The sequence below is a fragment of the Bombina bombina genome, chromosome 7, assembly GCF_027579735.1.
Source record: "Bombina bombina isolate aBomBom1 chromosome 7, aBomBom1.pri, whole genome shotgun sequence".
NCBI classification, from domain to species: Eukaryota; Metazoa; Chordata; class Amphibia; order Anura; family Bombinatoridae; genus Bombina; species Bombina bombina.
The window spans coordinates 418,449,330-418,470,663 of record NC_069505.1 but is presented as its reverse complement, the minus strand read 5'-3'; positions in this window follow the sequence as shown (position 1 = coordinate 418,470,663).

Here is a 21,334-nt window from a genome sequence, read left to right as displayed (position 1 = left end):
GGAAGTGTTTTCCAGCCTGATTGTCAAATGGGGTCAGCCGGAATTGGATCTGATGGCATCTCGTCAGGTTGCCAAGCTTCCGAGGTACGGGTCAAGGTCCAGGGACCCTCAGGCGGTACTGATAGATGCCCTGGCGGTACCTTGGACCTTAATTTTAGCATACTTATTTCCTCTGTTTGCTCTTCTTCCTCGGGTTATTGCTCGAGTCAAACAGGACATGTCATCTCTGCCACCTTGGAGACTTCCGTTTAGGAAGGACCTTCTAGTTCAAGGGCCCTTCCTTCACCCAAATCTAGTTTCTCTGAAGCTGACTGCTTGGAGATTGAACGCTTACTTTTATCCAAGCGGGGCTTTTCAGAATCGAGACCATGATTCAGGCTCGTAAACCTGTAACTAGAAAGATTTACCATAAGATATGGAGTAAATATCTCTATTCATCCGTTTGAGCCTATGCATTCCTTAGATATTAAGTTGTTATCTTGGAAGGTTTTATTTCTTGTTGCTATTTCTTCTGCTCGTAGAGTGTCAGAACTCTCGGCGTTGCACTATGAGTCCCCTTACCTTATTTTTAATTCTGATAAGGTAGTTTTACGTACTAAATTAGGATTTCTTCCTAAAGTTGTTTCTGATCGGAACATTAATCAGGAGATTGTTGTTCCTTCTTTGTGTCCCAGTCCTACTTCTCAGAAGGAACGACTTCTGCACAATTTGGACGTGGTTCGTGCTTTAAAGTTTTATCTGCAGGTGACTAAGGATTTTCGTCAGTCTTCTGCCTTGTTTGTGGTTTTCTTAGGAAAACGTAAGGGACAGAAAGCTACGGCTACTTCTCTTTCTTTTTGGCTGAAGAGTATAATACGTTTTGCATATGAGACTGCTGGACAGCAGTGTTCAGAGAGAGTTACGGCTCATTCCATGAGGGCTGTTGCTTCCTCATGGGCATTCAAAGATGAAGCTTCGGTGGAACAGATTTGCAAGGCTGCAACTTGGTCTTCTCTTCATACTTTTTCAAATTCTACAAATTTGACACTTTTGCCTCAGCTGAGGCTGCTTTTGGGAGAAAGGTTCTTCAAGCAGTGGTGCCTTCTGTTTAGGTTCCCTGTCTTATCCCTCCCATATCATCTGTGTACTCTAGCTTGGGTATTGATTCCCAATAGTAATTAGATGATCTGTGGACTCATTGTGTCATTAAAAAGAAAAGAAAATTTATGCTTACCTGATAATTTTATTTCTTTTTTGACACGATGAGTCCATGGCCCGCCCTGTTTTTGAAAGACAGGTTGTTGGTTATTATAAACTTCAGACACCTCTGCACCTTGTTACTTCCTTTCTCTCCTTGACTTCGGTCGAATGACTGGGTTGGGAGGGAAGGGAGGTGATATTTAACAGCTTTGCTGTGGTGCTCTTTGCCGCCTCCTGCTGACCAGGAGGTGAATATCCCAATAGTAATTAAGATGATCCGTGGACTCATCGTGTCAAAAAAGAAATAAATTTATCAGGTAAGTATACATTTTCTTTTTTATTAACATTTTAATAAATAAAAAAGGTTGTAAACTATAGTGGGGGTTTGTTTTTTTAACTATATAGTCAAAACCTTAGTAGATCTATAACCGTTTTAGTTAAGTTTTCTAAAATATTCAGAAAGATCGCCCCTGGACACGGGTGAAGCTTAGAGGGCCCTGGAGGAAGTGAGGCCCGATTGGTGGGGAAGTGGTTGCTGGGCGGAGTCTGAGTGTAGGAGCGGGCAACCCCTGAGCAGTAAGACAACGTCACAAGTTTCAGTTAATTTTGACAGTGACAGGTTCGTCTCGTCTGTTCAGCTTTGTGGGATGAAGAATTTTAAGGGATTAGTTCAGAAGCTGAGGGCCACGGCTGATTCAAAGGGCCCAGAATGGTTATTGGAGCAGCTGAAGGGAGTCATACCACTCCCTCAAACGGAGCAGCCAGTGGAAGGAAGACAGCGCCAGGCACGACATTCTAGACCTCCTGCTCGCCTCAGTCCTGAATCTGGGAGCAAAACTGGAAGAAGGAGGTGCAGTCCAAGCGCTGGGGAAGATACCGGCAGGACAGCAAGTGTTTCGGGGAAGAGGATGGGTCGTGGGCGGTCAGGAGAGTTTGCAGGCCAAAGAAATTTGGCTTTATGAGGCAGGATAGTAGTCCTGGGAGGCAGCAGGTTCAGTTTTCAGGTGAGGCACAGGAGCTGAGAGAAAGTTACAGCCAAGTTAGACCAAAGGTTAGTAAAAATAAGGCCACAGTAAGAAGAGGCCAGGACCTGAGTTACGGCCTTATTTGGCCTGAAGGGAGGGTGAGGGAATTAAGGGAAATGTCTCATTTAAATCAGGTTTTCCTACACAAAGGCAGGGTATTGGGGAGGAGGTTCAGGTGCAGGTGAGTTGAATCTTTCTGGCCCTGCAGTTCCTGTTAGTCTTGGTTTAACTCCTAGTGTATTTAGCTCAGGGGTTCCTGGGTTGGGGGAGCAGGTTTATTTTAGCATGGTTATTGAGGATTCATTGTGTAGTTTTGAGGATCCTTTTGGAAATCCTTGAATTGATTCTATCTTCTTCAGATGAGAAGTTTGTCCCTCCCACTCCAAAAGTTCAGGCCCCTATATTAGATGTTGGGGGGTTGTTTCCTAGAGATTGTGACGTGATTTGTAGTTTTACCTGGTAAGGGATCTAGAGGTGTTCCTTTTAAAAAAAAGGGGGGGAAGAAGGGGAAGGGGTGTCTCATCTGTCAGTTTGCTTTCTGCAGGGGCTCAGGCGAGTGTTGGACGGCCTGTCAGTCGGGCAGGTCTTTTGAATGTGATGGAAGGTATCAACCTTCAAGAGTCTTCTTTTGGCCTGGTGGATCCATGGACAGAGAGCATCAGTTTGGATCCAGACGAGGGCCCCTCAAGAGGGGTAGCGTCCTCATCTTTGTCCTCATGGGATCAGGTGAGCACAGCCCAGCATTCATGTTCAGGCCTTAAGGGGCGAGGAGCTGGTTTGTTTACGGCCCATATGGCCAGTCGGTCAAGTAGGGAGGGTGTGAGGGTGGGACAGCCGGTTTGGTCAAGTGTTGCTGCAGGGAATAAGAAAGATAAGCAGTCCAAGAGATTTGCAGTTGGGGAGGGTGGGTTTTAAGACAGGACTCGTTCAGAGCCTAAGAGGGGTACAAGAGTAATTACGGCTGGGGTTCCTAGTCAGTGTTACAGCAGAGGGGGAAGGGGTTTTCTTCCTCCAAGAGGCGGGCTTTCACAAAATTCTTTTTTACAGAATCATCCGCAGCCTGGAAAGTGTATGGAGAAGAGAGCTTCAGTGATCAGAAAAGGGTGGGAAGACCTGTAACGGACCTGCAAGAAGGCTTTCCTCACGGTGTGGAAGTTCAGTCATTCAGTGACACTACGGCTTGCCGCAGTGTTCAGGAGGATGCCAACTTGTCAGATGAGAAAATGCTGGGTTTGTTGGGGGAGGGGAATATTTGCAGTGTGAGTGAGACTGTGGGGGATTCTGTACCGGGTTCTTTGGTAGCTAGTCTGAAGGATTTGCTGGCCAGATTTGAGAAATCTGTGGCACAGCCTGTTCCATCTGTAGCGATTGTTTGGGTTCCTGCTAGGGACTCATTAGTAGGTTTGGGATTGAATTCAGTTGCAGTTGAGAGTCAGGTTAAAGAAAAAAGCATAAGCCTAAGTATTGTGAATAGTGGAGCACTGCAAAGAAAGCAGTAGGGGGTCCTGAGTTACGAATGGCTGATACAGCCATGGCTAGATCTTGTTTCTGTTCCATAGGTCCTTTGGTATAGCATTTGTCATGTGAGGTTAGGGAAAAGATTTGTAGAAGAGAGTTTATTGAGCTACCCTTGGATCAATCATTTGAAATTCCAGAGGATTCTAAAAAAGATTCCTCTAAAAAGGAGGAAGAGGAGCACAAGAAGAGTTACTGAAAGCTGCCCAAAACGTTCTCAAATTGGTTTCAGGCTTTTGTCATCATGATGCCGTTGAGGGCCTCGCAGCCCTTTTGTTTCGGTGCTGGCGGACAGTCAGTCAGTCAGTAGTTCGTCGGCAGGCGTTAAAAAAGGTTTCTGTTTCGCGTTCAATGGAGGAGCCTGTAAGTGGGGAAATTCCTGTAAATTCAGGCATGAATGTTCAGGGTGTGGGGGATCTCACCCCTATGCAAAATGTTTTAGAATGGGTAAACCAGGGATTAAGCAGGACCTTGCTGAAAAAGAGGGCGTCTCCGGTGAGGGTAAGCAAGATGGAAACCCTGGTTAAGCCATTACGCTAAAAGGAAGGGATGTAGGGAAAAGGCTGCGTTGCTGTTACATGGTTTCAGTTTTGGTTTCATTATTCCATCAAGTAGTGGTGCTACAATATTAGGTCAAAATTTGAAATCAGCAAGGTTTTGGCCTGAGGTCATGCGTGACAAGTTAAAGAAAGAAATTGCTTTGGGTCGCATGGCTGGCCCATTTTCGGAGCCTCCCTTGTTGAATTTAAAATTATCCCTGTTGTCCCTAAACGGGAGCCTGGAAAATACAGATTGATACATCATCTGTCTTACCCAAAAGGCGGCTCTGTTAATGACGTAATTCCTGAGGAATTAGTATCGGTCAAGAATACGTCGTTCGATAAGGCCCTTGATTTGGTGAGAGATGAGGGTGACTCAGCACTCTTAGCAAAGGTAGATATTGAGGCGGCTTTTCGGCTAATGCCAGTTCACCCAGTGTCACATCACTTACTGGGGTGTTTCTTTGAGGGATTCTTTTACGTAGATCTTTGCCTCCCCATAGGGTGCTCAATATCTTGCTCTTTATTCAAGTGTTTTAACACCTTTTTGGAGTGGGTAGTGTGCATTCAATCGGGTTACAAATATCTATCTTGATGACTTTTTGTTTGTAGGTCCAGCTAGGTCAGATATTAGTCTAAAACGTTGTTTTCTAGGAATAACAATCGATTCTAAAAAAAATTGAGTGCAGGCTCCTGGGTTATATAGTGGCCGACCTTGTAGGGATAATTCAGAATTCTTTGCAGGTTTCCAAGGTGAGATTAAAGGATTTACAATCACTGTTGGGTAAATTGAATTCCATGGGTAGGGTTTTTTGCAGAAGGCTTTCGTTGGCAATGGCTGGTGTTAGTCAGCCTCATCATTTTGTTAGGCTTACTAAGGAGCTTAAGGAGGTTTTGAGGATTTGGTTGAGTTTCTTAGGTAATTTTAACGGTTCGGCTTTGATTCAGTAGGCAAGAATATCAAGTGAGGAACTTGGGTTAGTTACTGATGCAGCAGGAGGAATTGGCTTTGGGGCTTTCTTTCAAGGTCACTGGTGCGCTGGTTAATGGCCGGCTCTTTGGTTTGAGTTGGGTTTGGTAAAACATTTAGTTTTCCTTGAGCTTTTCCCAATTCTTGATGCATTGTTTGGAAGAAGGATCTGGTGAATAAACATGTAGTCTTTTTTACTGACAACACAGGAGTGGTGTCTGCTATTAAAAAAATTGTCAGCATTGTCTCCACCAGTGATTAGATTATTAAGGGTTCTGGTTTTGAAATGCCTGAGGATGAAAGTATTGGTGAGGTCACAGCATATTCCAGGTGTGAAGAACTCAATAGCGGATGCTTTATGTCGTTCACAGTGGCGCAGTTTTCAGGAATTAGCACCAATGGCGGACGAAGTGGGGCAGGTATGCCCGGAATTTCTGTTGCGGCTCGGCACGGAGGACTTGACGGATTGGTAAAGTCATCCTTGGCGCCAAGAACTTGGGCAGCCTATTCAAAGGTTTGGTCAGAGTGGGTGGTTTGGTTAAGTCAGAACAGCATGGTTGAATTGTCTTGATAAGTTAACTGGGGGGCTCCTGAAGTGGCTGTGGCAGAGGAAACTTGAAGGTTTTTTCCCCTTCGGTTATGGAGAGAAAATTATCTGCGCTTGCCTTTCATTTTAAGCTGTTGGGGTTGCCAGATGTGTCAAAAAGCTTTTGTGTCAGACAATGTTTGAAAGGCTTGAAGAGGGGAAGAAGAAGTTTGGATAGTAGGCGCCCTATTTCCTTTCAGTTGTTGGTTAAAATTTGCTCTGTATTAGCAGAAGTCTGCTCTTCTCCTTATGAGGTGGCCCTGTTTAAGGCAGCATTTGTTATGGCATTTTTTGGTGCCTTTAGATTATCTGAACTGGTTAGTAAGAATAGGTTGGGTCAAGGTGGGCTTCTTTTATCAGATGTGTCGTGGTCCAGCTCAAGGGTGGAAATTTATTTGAAAAAGAGCAAAATGAATCAAAGTGGTCGAGGGCAATCTGTTTCGTTGTTTGCAAGTGCTTTAAGTGTTTGTCCTTGCAAGTCCTTAGGAAGGTTTTTGAGATTTAGGCTTCTAGTTGGAGGTTCCTTTTTAGTTCATCAGAATGGGGTTTCATTGTCTCACTTCCAGTTTCGGTCTGTCCTAAGTAGGGCATTGAATCATTTAGGTTTGGTGTCGGCTGAGTTTGGGTCTCATTCGTTTAGAATAGTTGCAGCTACAGAGGAGGCTTCTCTAGGTTTGGGTGAGAGTGTATTGAAGCATATTGGTAGGTGGGGATCAAACAGTTATCGTTTGTATATTAGGCCTCCGTTAGCTATTTGAAGTTTAGTGTGCTTTATTCTTTGTTTATTTTATAGGTCATCAGATGATCTGGTTGGTAAGTCATTCTTTTATATATTGGGCAAGGAAGACAGCAGCGCAGAAAAAGATGGCCTCCAGTTGGGTTTCTCTAGGAAAGTTTTTGAAGTGAAGTGATTTGGAGTTTGTGGCCTCCGATGGGTCCAGGTTTGATTGTTGACTATTGCAAGAGATGGAACCATCCAGATATATTAGTAGTACATGCAGGAGGCAATGACCTTGGCTTTATGCCACAAAGAGAGTTGGTAAGAAAAATAAAGACTGATTTAGCTACATTAAAGTCATTGTTCCCCAATATGTGTTTAATTTGGTCTGATATACTTTTGAGGTTACACAGAAGGTCTGCATGGGACCCTGTTAGGCTTGATAGGAGCAGAAGAAAAGTTAACAAATTAACTGGAGCCTTTATGAGAAGAGTTAATGGAGCTGTTATAAAATATCTCGATTTGGAGGATGTTGGCAATAGAGAATTTTATAGGGAGTATGGGGTTCATTTCAATGAATTTGGCCTGTGGCTGTTTATTTTAAACATTCAGGAAGGTTTACAGAATATACTGCAGGTCGACGGGACTCAGGCCAGTCTTTGGTGTGAGGTGCTAGTCCTCCTCCCTCTTGCACAGAGTAATTATGGCCATTTGGTTAATATTAAAGGGCCTCCCCGTGGGGTGGGAGAGCAGTTTGGTAGCTCTGGGGGCATGGGGTTCCTTAGAGGGAAAAGACTGGTTAAGAAAGGAAGGCACGTACAGAGCAGCTTGCCTTTGCTGTGTCCAGAAAAAAGAATATATATATATATTGTATATATATTATGTGTTGGTTACGGCCATCTTTTGGAAGAAAGAAAAAAGTTTTGGGGTGAGTTTGGACTAGCACCACCTGTTTGGTTGGGTATGTTAATTTTTATGTTAATGTATTGAGAGATTATTTATATATGGTTATGTTTTAAATTAATTTGTTTGTAATAAACAAGCTGTGGCCTAATTTTATACCAAAAATGGTGGTGTGTCTTTATTGAGTTATTGGTAAGGAATGTGGGTTTTGTAAATAGGGTGTGAATGGAAGGTATGATTGATTGTGTTTGTTGGGCTGAGTGGACTTGATGACTCATGGGGTCAATAGCAAACATTTAACTGTTACATTGTAGCACAACGCATTTCATGCATACAGGTGAGGGGCCCATCCAATCCTAATCCAGAAAAGGTATTTTGAAGTCACTTTTGATGTTAAAGGGCCAGTTAACCCACCAAATAATGTTATATAATTCTGCACATAGTGCAGAATTATATAACATTAGCCTAGCGCCAGCTTTCCAAATCAGTATTTCATTAATATTTACCTACGAAAACTAATTTTACAGACCAAAGCGGGAGCGAGCTACATTTAGTTAAATGGCACGATCGGCCCAGATGCACTTAGGAAAGAAACAGACTCGCTCAGTAGAGCAAGGAGCGGCAGTCTGTAAAATTAGTTTTCGTAGGTAAATATTAATTAAATACTTTGATTTAGAAAGCTGGCGCTAAGCTAATGTGATATAATTCTGCACTGCGTGCCAAATTATATAACATTATTTGGTGGGTTTACTGTACACCTATACACCTGGTTAATTTAAATGCCAGCTCTATCACCTTAGTGATCACCAGACTATAGTGCCCTCAGTAGCACCAACATTTCAAAGAAGGGTTTAGCTATATATATGTTTTAGAGTAGGGTTGGGTGTGTGGGTGGTGGGTTGTAATGTTGGGGGGGTATTGTATTTTTTTTTTACAGGTAAAAGAGCTGATTACTTTGGGGCAATGCCCCGCAAAAGGCCCTTTTAAGGGCTATTTGTAATTTAGTATAGGGTAGGGAATTTTTTTATTTTGGGGGATTTTTTATTTTATTAGGGGGATTAGAGTAGGTGTAATTAGTTTAAAATTCTTGTAATTATTTTTTGTAATTTATTAGTTTTTATTTTTGTACTTTAGTTTATTTAATTTAATTGTATTTAATTGTAGTTAGTTTAGGTAATTCATTTAATGATAGTGTAGTGTTAGGTGTAATTGTAATTTAGGTTAGGGTTTATTTTACAGGTAAATTTGTACTTATTTTAGCTAGGTAGTTATTAAATAGTTAATAATAACTATTTAATAACTATTGCACCTAGGTAAAATAAATACAAACTTGCCTGTAAAATAAAAATAAACATAAGATAGATACAATGTAACTATTAGTTATATTGTAGCGATCTTAGGGTTTATTTTATAGGTAAGTATTTAGTTTTAAATAGGAATAATTTAGTTAATACTATTAATTTTATTTAGATGTATTTAAATTATATTTAAGTTAGGGGGTGTTAGGGTTAGACTTAGATTTAGGGGTTAATAACTTTATTATAGTGGCGGTGGCAGATTAGGGGTTAATAAGTGTAGTTAGATTGCGGCGACATTGGGGAAGGCAGATTAGGGGTTAATAAATATAATGTAGGTGTCGGCGATGTCAGGGGCAGCAGATTAGGGGTTGATTAGTATAATGTAGGTGTCGGCGGTGTCCGGAGTGGCAGATTAGGGGTTAATAATATAAAGCAGGTGTCGGCGATGTCGGGGGCGGTAGATTAGGGGTTATTAAGTGTAAGATTAGGGGTGTTTAGACTCGGGGTTCATGTTAGGGTGTTAGGTGTAGACATAAATTTACGTTCCCCATAGGAATCAATGGGGCTGCGTTAGGAGCTGAACGCTGCTTTTTTGCAGGTGTTAGGTTTTTTTCCAGCCGATTCCTATGGGGAAATCGTGCACAAGCACGTTTTGCCAGCTCACCGCTACCATAAGCAACGCTGGTATTACAGTGAGATGTGGAGCTAAATTCTCCTCTACGCTCACTTTTTTGTGGCTAATGCCGGGTTAAAACAAACCTGTAATACCAGCGTTGTTTTAAGTGAGCGGTGAGAAAAAACTGTGCGTTAGCAAAGCAAGCCTTACCGACAAAAACTCGTAATCTAGGTGATAGTATTTAAACCCCATATAGTTGATCTACTCATATCTCCTGTTCCCCATAATCAGTAAAGGTCAACTAGCGACCTTTTATTGAGAGTGCTTGCATACAATCTTTTATAGGTTACAAATAAATTGTTAACTTTTGGCGTCTATATATTATATAGATATTATATAGTTACTAATTTCTCATGTCGTAAGTTATATTGAATTTATTGTACATTCTCTCATCTATTTTTTACATCAATGTACTAATTTTATTGAGCCCTTGGTTTCTCCTTATAACTACCCCATCATTATTTATTAAATACTTCAGATTGCCCAATAGAGGTAACCGCTCATCATTAGGGGTATTTCTTTTATTATAATTGTTGATTTATACCTAGGGGGTAGATTAGTTAACCATATTATAAAGCCTGAGGTTCTTCCTGTGACCCGCAAGCGTTCTCATTTATTTCAGACTACCCTCTTTTGAAACATTTGATATTGGTCTATTTGAGGTCCAAAAATAGCCTCCTGAGTTGTAGAGAGGGTTCAAACTTTGGCATATTTTTTTCATATAGAGTAATATTGCAAGTATTTCTAATGGGGTTTTTTTGTTTCTTTTTTCTTTCTCTGTAACATGCTAGCAGCTCATGTCCTTATTTTATTCATGTATTGATCCATGTTATGCTAATCGGTGTATTGTAACTGAGTTTTGCTGCAATTTGTGGTTTGTATGCCAATAACTGAACCTCAATAAAAAGTATTAAAAAAAATAAAGGAGAGCCCCATAGAAAGACCAGAGTATGCAACATGTTTCTAATTTGCTTCTAATATCAAATTTGCTTGATTCTCGTTCTATCTTTTGTTGAAGGTGCACCAATGCACTACTGAGAGCTAGCTGAACACACTGGTGAGCCAATGACAAGAGGCATATATGTGCAGCCACCAATCAGCAGCTAGCTCGTAGTTCATTGCTACTTCTGAGTCTAACTGGGTATGTTTTCCAACAAAGGATACACAAGAAAACAAAATAAATAAGACATAAACTGGAAAGTTATTTAGAATTTCTAATCTGAATCATAAAATTTTAATTTTGACTTTACTGTCCCTTTAAATATCTATTAAATGACTATGTGTGTGTATGTGTCTATAGTGTTTGTGTAGCTTGACTTACCTTTATACACATACTGCAAGTAAAAGGACACTACTGCCCTATGAGCTTTAGCACCATACAGATCAATATCTGGGACTACAACTCACACAATGCTCTACTGCCCATAACAACAGCAGTGATTTGACTCTCTTGAAGACCACTCAATTTGTGCTCCATATTTGTAATGCATTGGGGTATAGCAGGCATTTTACATTTAGCTAAAACTCAATAGTTTAACAAATTTAAATTATATATATATATATTTACTGGGCAGCCTGCTAAAATACTGGACTGTTAAATATTTTACACCTGGCAACCCTATCTGTCCATGGTACAGGGGGAGGGAACATTGGATTAACTTTGAAATTTCAATGTAATTACTATTGCATGGTCTTTTTATTGTGTGTTGTCAGTTATTCAATTTATGTTGTATTTAGTGATCTTTTAAACCATCTAATGAATAGTTTTGAGAACTCTTCTAGAAAAAAACATAAATTATGCTTACCTGATAATTTCATTTCCATCTGTGGGAGGAGAGTCCACTGCTTCATTCATTACTTGTGGGAATACAGAACCTGGCCACCAGGAGGAGGCAAAGACACCCCAGCCAAAGGCTTAAATACCTCCCCCACTTCTCTCATCCCCCAGTCATTCTGCCAAGGGAATAAGGAACAGTAGGAGAATATCGGGGTACAAATGGTGCCAGAAGAATAAATAAAAATTAGGTCCGCCCACCGGATTAACGGGCGGGAGCAGTGGACTCTCCACCCACAGATGGAAATAAATTATCAGGTAAGCATAATTGTATGTTTTCCCATCTTAATGGGAGGAGAGTCCACTGCTTCATTCATTACTTGTGGAAACAAATAACCAAGCTCTAGAGGACACTGAATGAAAAAAAATGGGAGGGTAAAAGGAGGCAGACCCTAAACTGAGGGCACCACAGCCTGCAGAACCTTTCTCCCAAAAGCTGCTTCCGCCAAAGCAAAAACATCAAATTTGTAAAATTTTGCAAAAGTATGTAAAGAAGACCAAGTTGCCGCCTTACAAATCTGCTCCATAAAAGCCTCATTCTTAAAGGCCCAAGAAGAGGCCACAGCCCTAGTTGAATGAGCCGTAATTCTCTGAGGAGGCTTATGGCCCGCTGTCTCATAGGACAGACGGATAATGCTCCTCAACCAAAAAGACAGAGAAGTGGAAGAGGCCCTCTGCCCCCTGCACTTCCTCAAATACACAACAAATAAAGACGAAGTCAGTCTGAATTCCTTTGTGGCCTAAAAATAAAACAAAGCACAAAAGAATAGGAGCACCAGCCTGAAGTGATAAAACTTACACATTTATTTAGACATGAATGGGAAGTCAGCAAAAAAGCTACAGCTGACGCGTTTCGGCGGATGTATCCACCGAAACGCGTCAGCTGTAGCTTTTCTGCTGACTTCCCATTCATGTCTAAATAAATTTGTAAGTGTTATCACTCCCAGCTGGTGCTCCTATTCTTTTGTGCTTTGTACTACGTGACCTACTGAAGTGAAGCACAGCCGGTGGGAGAGTTGATTTATCCCGCTCCGAGGACGGTTTGAGCTGTTCCACTGAGACCTATTACCATTAGTAGAAAACACACACCCCCTGGAGGGACGGAGGAGCTCTCCGGCTACCCAATCAAAAGAAGGAGGATGGACCCGTGGATATTTCCGGGTTTACCCTGAGGGATTTGCCGGAGCTCTCCTTGGGCTGGAGCCAAGTGTCCTGTAAAGGAAGCGTAGCTTGTTGTGGAGCCAAGCGAGGGCATTCAGAGCTGGTGTGATACCATCAGAGGTTGAACCTGATTGAGCCCTACATGCACTATAGATACGACTGGAACTTTGAGCGGAGGAAAAGAAAAGGGTAAGCATGTTTATTTCTACTTACACTTACCTGCTCATTGTGTTTGCCTAAGCCCACACCCCTGGACTTTGTATACGAGTGGGGAGATATTCTATTGTTGTGCTGTACTAAAAATAAAAATTTATGAAGCAACCTTTCCTTTGACGAAGAAGGTTTAGGACACCAGAAGGAACTACTATTTCCTGATTGATGTTACGATTCAACACAACCTTGGGAAGAAACCTCAATCCAGTGCGAAGAACAGCCTTATCAGCATGAAAAACCAGGTAAGGAGGCTCACATTGCAAGGCCGCTAACTTAGAGACTCTGCGAGCCGATGCAATAGCCAGTAGGAATAGAACTTTCCAGTAAAGAAGTTTAATGTCAAGTGCATGCATAGGCTCAAACAGAGCCCTCTGCAAAATCTTAAGAATCAAGTTTAAGCTCCAAGGAGGATCATAATTTCTAAAGACAGGTCTGATGCTAGACAAAGCCTGAACAAAGGACGGAATATCAGGAATCTTCGCTAGCTTCCTGTGTAACAGTACAGCTAAAGCCGAAATATGACCCTTTAAGGAACTGGCAGCAAGACCCTTATCCAGTCCATCCTGGAGAAAGGCCAGAATCCTGGATACCCTAACCTTGTGCCAGGGATATCCACGTTCCTCACACCAGAACAAGTAGGTCCTCCACACCTTATGATAGATGCGCAGAGTGACCGGATTCCTGGCCTCAATGAGAGTATCAATCATTCTCTCCAAAAATCCTCTCTTGGCTAAGACTAGGTGTTCAATCACCACGCAGTCAGCCTCAGAGAATCGAGATTTTGGTGTAGAAATGGACACTGAACCAGTAGATCTCTGCGACAGGGTAACCTCCATGGAGGAGACAATGACAACCCCACCAGATCCGCAAACAATGTCCTCTGCGGACACAACGGAGCAACCAGAATAGCCGAAGCTTGCTCCTGCTTGATGCAGGCCACTACACGAGGTAGAAGTGGTAACAGTGGAAAAATGGAAAGTAGGTTGAACTCCTAGGGCACCACTAAGGCATCTATCAGTTCTGCCTGGGGATCCCTGGATCGCAACCCGTATCTGGGTAGCTTAAAGTTGAGTCTGGATGCCATAAGGTCTATCTCCGGCATCCCCCATCTGTTGCAGAGCTCCGCAAACACCTAGGGATGGAGAAACCATTCCCCTGGATGGAACGATTGCTGAGAAAATCCACTTCCCCATTGTCCACACCCGGAATGTGGATCGCTGAGAGCGAACAATTGTTATTCTCTGCCCATACCAGAATCCAAGATACTTCCCTCATGGCTATGGAGCTTCTCGTTCCCCCCTGATGGTTTATGTAAGCTACAGAGGAAATGTTGTCCGACTGGAAACTAATGAATCGGGACGACCCCAGGGAGGACCAAGCCCTCAGAGCATTGAATATCGCTCGGAGTTCCAGAATATTTATCGGTAGACTCAACTCCCCTTGAATCCACCTGCCCTGTGCCTTTCTGGCACCCTAAACAGCTCTCCATCCCGATAGATTTGCGTCCGTGGTCACAATCTCCCAGGATGGTCTCAGGAAGGATGTCCCCTGGGACAGTTGTTCAGACGGATCCACCAAGAGAGGGATTCCCTCGTTCGGATGTCCAGAGATATCTGTTGGGATCTGAATGATGGTCATTCCATTGTCTCAACATGCACAACTGAAGACGCCTGAGATGGAACCTGGCGTATGGAATGACATCTATGCTGGATACCATGAGCCCAATCACCTTCATACACCTGGCCACAGATGTCCTTGAGGAGGTCTGAAGGGCAAGACAGCTGGATGTAAGCTTGCAAAGTCTCTGATGTGTCAAGAATATCTTCATGGATAAGGAATCTATTATCATACCCAGGAATTCCACTCTGTTGCTGGGAACCAGAGAACTCTTTCCTTTGTTTATCTTTCATCTGTGGGATGGAAGAAGAAGGAGAAGAGCCCTAGAGTGTTCCTCCGCGAGACTGCAGGACGGAGCCTGGACCAGGATATATTGTCCAGATACAGAGCCACTGCAATACCTCTGGCTCTCGCCACCACAAGCAGTGCTCCCAGAACCTTCATAAAGACTCTTGGGGAAGTCGCCAGACCGAACGGTAGGGCCACAAACTGGAAGTGTTGGTCCAGAAATGCAAATCTTAGGAACCTGAAGTGATCCCTGTGGATTGGTACGTGAAGGTAAGCATCCTTCAAATCTATTGTCGTCATGAATTGTCCCTCTTGAATTAGGGGCAGAATCGACCTGATCGTCTACGAACAGGATAGTCATTCGCTTAGCAAGCGTGGAGATAGCACCATCCACCTTAGGAATGGCCCCCCACAGCTCAAGCTGCGAGTCTGGAACAGGGAATAGCTTTTAAAAAGAAGTAGAAGGGGAAAATGACGAACCAAGTTTCTCCCACTCATTCTTAATAATATTAGCCATTTTAATTTAATGGGGACTGGAAAAGTCTGAGGTACCACCCTGTCCTCTTAAACCCTATCTAGCTTAGGGATTGAAGGTTCCTCCAGCAGTTTCGGTTCAGGAACCTCCAACGTAGCAAGCACCTTTTTCAGCAGAAAGCGCAAACGCTCCATCTTAAATTTAAAATCTGGTTCCTCCGCAGACGGAGGTCTAGAAGTCGCAGATTCCGGCCCAGAAAAAAATGTCCTCCGAAGAGTCTGCGCCGTTTTCATCAGCTGATAATGTCAGACATCCAGCAGAGTAGATGACCCCTGGGATGTATAGCTATGTTTTAACTTTCACTTGCGCTTAGCAGGGTGTGGTAAGGCATTGGAGGCCGCAGAGACTGCCGTTTGTAACTGATCAGCAAAATCTGGCGACCGCAGGAGGATTAGTAGTGCCCTGGGAAGCTGCATGTGCAATAGGAGATGAGTGTAGGGAACGCACCTTGCGGGACGGAGAACCCTCCGGCTCAGTTGTACTAAATATCTTAATATGGACGGCTCAGTTGTACTAAATATCTTATTCTTTTTAGCTATTGCAATTTTATTAAAGCATGTAGAACAAAGTTGAGCATGCGGATTAACCGGAACCTCCTCATAATAGACAGTTATTTGGTTTAATTAAAGAGGGAGTACCCTCTAATATATTAGAGTCCTCCATAGCTTGCGCCTTTATTGCGGACTAGAAAGAAATTAAATGGCACCTTTATATCCCAATGGCCGGGGCACCACCTCCTATGACCCGCACCACAGAGAAACTGCTTTGTCTCCTACAACCGCCGGTCAAGAGAGAGGAAGTTAAAGAGGTCACACCCTGTCACATGGAGTGCCATGCAGGAATTCCCCTGCACTAGAAAGAAAATGTGCCAAAAAAGGTCCACGTCGATCTCTTGCTAAGGAAACTGACTGTTCACACACTGACAGAGCCTCATCTCACATGTCGCAGCATCAAATACAATAATATTATGCACAAATCCTCCCCTGTTCAATAACCCCCTTTCCAAGGGTATTTCCCTTGATTCTATACAGATTAAAGGAGACACACAGTGACCCTGTCTTCTTACGTTATCATATGTGTATAAATGAAACGATCTTACCAGAATCTATGCCATGGATCAGGAACACGGCGTTTCAAGTGTGACAGGGAAGTAGCATCGCTCCTGACATGGACTTGAGAGTAGAAAACAGGCAGCGAAACTCTTCAACGCTGATTGCTTATGCCGCGGTTAATCTGAGTCGGGATGGTTTCGCAGAAAGACTCTCCCTGCATCTCTGGACTCTAACTTTCATCCAAGCTCTCACTGAGAGGCTGACAGGACTACTTAAAACTCCAGTCCCATTGCAAAGAGTACTACCTTCTATAAGAGACTAGTCCGAATCTTCCGACACTTCTCTGCCAACCACCTGTGACGAAAGGCAAAGAATGACTGGGGAGTGGGGGAGGTATTTAAGCTTTTGTCTGGGGTGTCTTTGCTTCCTCCTGGTGGCCAGGTTCTTAATTTCCACAAGTAATGAATGAAGCTGTGGACTCTCCTCCCATTAAATTGGAAACATAAATTATGCTTACCTGATAATTTAATTTTCTTCTGTATGAGGAGAGTTCACGGCATAATTCCTTACTGTTGGGAAATACTAAACCTAGCCACCAGGAGGAGGCAAAGACACCCCAGCCAAAGACATATACTTCCCCTACTTCCATTATATCCCATTCATTCTGCCAAGGGAACAAGAAACAGTAGGAGAAATAGGGTATAAATGGTGCCGGAAGAGAAAAACAAATTTTGGTCTGCCCATCGGCGTATATGGGCGGGGGCATTGGACTCTCCTCATATAGAAGGAAATGAAATTATCAGGTAAGCATGATTTATGTTTTCCTTCTTAATATGAGGAGAGTCCACTGCATCATTCCTTACTGTTGGGAAAACTATACCCAAGCTCTAGAGGACACTGAATGATAATGGGAGGGGTAAAAGAAATGCGGACCCTAATCTGAGGGCACCACCGCCTGCAAAACCTTTTCTCTCAAAAGCTGCTTCCGCCAAAGCAAAAGCGTCAAATTTGTAGAAAACGTATGTAAGGAGGACCAGGGAGCAGCCTTGTGAATCTGATCCATAGAGGCCTCGTTCTTAAAGACCCAAGAGGAAGCCACCGCTCTAGTGGAATAAGATGTAATCCTCTGAGGAGGTCTAAGTCCCGCTGACTTGTAAGCTAAGTATAATAACACTCCTCAATCAAAAAGATAAGGAAGTCGAAAAGGCCTTCAGACCCTTACGCTTCCCAGAGTAGATAACAAACAAGGAAGAAGTTTGTCTAAAATCCTTAGTAGCATCAAAGCCCGAACCACATCCAGATTATGAAGTAAACGTTCCTTCAAAGAAGAAGGATTAGGACATAAGGAAGGAACCACAATCTCCTGATTGATGTTACGATCAGACACCAACTTAGGAAGAAAACCCAAGCGGGTACGTAAAACAGCCTTATCAGTGTGGAACACCAGATAAGAAGGCTCACATTGCAAGGCAGCAATTTCAGAAACTCTGCGTGCCGAAGCAATAGCCAATAGAAAAAGAACCTTCCAGGACAATAACTTAATGTCAACCGAATGCACAGGCTCACATGGAGCCAGTTGCAAAAATTTAAGAACAAGATTCAAACTACAAGGTGGAGCGTTAGATCTAAACACAGGTCTGATCATGATTAGAGCCTTAATGAAGGATTGCACTTCAGGGAGCCCCGCGAGCCTCTTGTGCAGCAAAACAGAAAGGTACGAAATCTGTCCCCTCAGGGAACTGGCAGAAAGGCCCTTCTCCAGGCCCTCCTGGAGAAAGGAAAAAATCCTGGCAGCCTTGACCTTATGCCAGGCGAAACCACTCTCTTCACACCAGAATAAGTAAGCTCTCCAAACCTTATGATAGATGCGACAAGTAACAGGCTTTCGAGCCTGAATGAGAGTGTCAATAACCCTCTTAGAAAAACCTCTTTTGGCTAAGACTAAGCGTTCAATCTCCATGCAGTCAGCCTCAGAGAATCTAGATTTTGAATAACAAAAGGACCCTGTTCCAGTAGATCCCTGCAACAAGGCAACTTCCACGGAGGAGATGAGGACATCACTACCAGATCCGCAAACCACATCCTTTGCGGCCACAATGGAGCAATCAGTATCACTGATGCCTGCTCCTGCTTGATGCAGGCCACTAAACGAGGGAGAAGTGGTAACTGTGGAAAAATATAAATTAGATTGAACCTCTAAGGCACTGCTAATGCATCTGTTAGCTCTGCCAGAGGATCCCAGAACCGCGACCCATATCTGGGCAGCTTGGAATTGAGCCGGGATGCCATGAGATCCATCTTCGGCGTCCCCCATCTGTTGCAAATCTCTGCAAACACCTCGGGATGGAGAGACCATTCCCCCGGATGAAAGGATTGTCTGCTGAGGAAATCCGCTTCCCATTTGTCCACCCACTCCAGAATGTGGATCGCTGACAGCGAGCAGTTGTCCACCCACTCCAGAATCTGAGATACTTTCCTCATTGCTAGGGAGCTCCTCGTTCCCCCCTGATGGTTGATGTAAGCCACTGAGGTTATGTTGTCTGACTGAAATCTGATAAACTGGGACGAACACAGAAGAGGCCAAGCCTTCAGAGCATTGAAGATCGCTCGAAGTTCCAAAATGTTGATCGGGAGGAGGGATACTTTGAGTCCACAAGCCCTGTGCCATCCTGGCACCCCAAACAGCTTCCCATCCTGAGAGACTTGTGTCCGTAGTTACAATCTCCCAGGATGGTCTCAAGAAGGCTGTCCCTTGGGACAGGTGATCTGGACAGAGCCACCAGGAGAGCAATTCTCTCGAACGGTTGTCCAGAGAAATCTGTTGAGACAAATACGAATGATCGCTGTTCCATTGTCTCAGCACGCACAGCTGAAGTGGTCTGAGATGGAATCTGGCAAAAAGAATGGATGTTTATGCTGGACACCATGAGACCAATCACCTCCATACACCGAGCCACAGAGGGCCTTAAGGAGGTCTGGAGGGCAAGACAAGCGGAAGTTAGCTTATACCGTCTCTGGTCTTTAAGAAATGTCCTCATGGATATCGAGCCTATTATAGTACCCAGGAATTCCACCCTGGTACTGGGAATAAGAGAACTCTTTTCTAAGTTTATCTTCTATCCATGAGATAAAAGAAGAGATAGAAGGGCTTTTCGAATGGTCCTCTGCCAGACAGGATGGTGCTTGAACCAGAATATCGTCCAAGTATGGCGCTACTGCTATACCTCTGGTTCTGGACACTGCAAGCAGAGCCCCTAGAACCTTCGTAAAAACTCTTTGAGTAGTAGCTAGACCAAACAGAAGTGCAATAAATCAGAAGTGCTGGTCCAGGAACGCAAATCTTAAAAACTTGAAGTGTTCCTTGTGTATTGGAACGTGAAGGTAAGCATCCTTCAGATCTATCATGGTCATGAACTGTCCTTCCTGAACTAAGGGAAGGATGGACAGACAGGAACTTGTTTAAGCACTTTAGGTCCAGAATCGGGCGGAAAGTTCCCTCCTTCTTTGGGACAACAAAAAGTTTTGAATAGTATCCCAGACCTCTTTCTGTAAGAGGTACCATGACGATGATTTCTAGGGAGGAGAGATCCCTCACGCACCCCAGAAAGGCTTCTCTTTTTTCTGGCCTTGAAGACAGGTTTGACAAGAGGAATCTGCCCCTGGGTGGATGAGACTTGAAACATATCCTGTATCCCTGAGCGATGACCTTCAGGACCCACGGGTCTTGTACGTCCCCAAACCAAGCGTCCGAAAAGAGCGAGTCTGCCCCCTACGCGATCCAGAGCCGGATTGGGGGCCGCCCCATCATGCCGACTTTCTTGGCGGGCTTCTTGTTCTGCTTGGATTTATTCCAGGACTGAGCCGGCTTCCAAGTCCCCTTGGATTGCTCGGGCTTTGCTTGGGCTGCTGACTTTGGGATTTTTCCGAACGAAAATTAGGACCTTGTCCTTTAGGTTTGTTCTTATCCTGCAGTAAAAAGGCACCTTTGCCTCCAGTAACCGGGAAGATAATGGAGTCAAGGCCTGGACCAAAAAGAATCTTTACCTTAAATGGGAGAGAAAGAAGTCTTGACATCAAAGTCATGTCCGCATTCCAGGACTTGAGCCAGAGTGCCTTACGGGCTTGAACAGAGAAATCTGAAGCCTTGGCATTCAGGCGAATAATTTGTATATTTGCATCACAAATAAAAGAATTAGTCACCCTTCAGGCCTTTATTCTTTCCTGGATCACGTTGAGGGGACCCTCCACCTCGATCAATTTAGATAAAGTCGCACCAGTAGGTAGCCGCTCCAGCAACCGCAGCAACAGCCGCTGCCGGTTGAAACAAATATCCTGTATGTTGAAACATCTTTCTTAAAGGGACATAATACTCATATGCTAAATCACTTGAAACTGATGCAGTATAACTGTAAAAAGCTGACAGGAAAATATCACCTGAGCATCTCTATGTAAAAAAGGAAGATATTTTACCTCACAATTTCCTCAGCTTAGCAGAGTAAGTTCTGTGTAAAAAGTTATACTCAGCTGCAGCCAAAAAAAAAAATAAAAATTAAGAAATGAACAGCAGCCAATCAGCATCAGCAGTGCTGAGGTCATGAACTCTTTTACTGTGATCTCATGAGATTTCATTGTAAACTTCCTTACACTGAATAGGGAAATAACATGAGAGTGCATGAGGCTCATCCCTTCGGCTGTCCCGGGACAGACAGACATACTAATATGCTGCTTAAAAATCCTTTACAATGGGATGTGGCTACTGAGGAACTTTTGAGGTAAAATAGCTTTCTTTTTTACATAGAGATGTTCAGGTGATATTTTCTAGTCAGCTTTTTACAGCTATACTGCATCACTTTCAAGTGTTTAAACATTTGGGTATTATGGCCCTTTAACAGAGTTTCTATTTTCTTATCCATGGGCTCTTTAAAAGACAAACTATCCTCAAGTGGGATAGTAGTGCGTTTAGCAAGCGTGGAGATAGCGCCATCCTTCTTAGGGATGGAGCCCCACAACTCCAATTGAGAGTCCGAGAACAATTTTTTAAAGGAAGAAGGCGAAAATGAAGAACCAATTATTTCCCATTCATTCTTAATAATGTTCGCCATCTTTACAGGAACTGGGAAAGTTTGTGGTACAACCCTGTCCTCGTAGACCTAATCTAGTTTAGGAATCAAAGGTTCCTCAGGAAATTTGGGCTCTGGAACCTCTAACATAGCCAAAACTGCCTT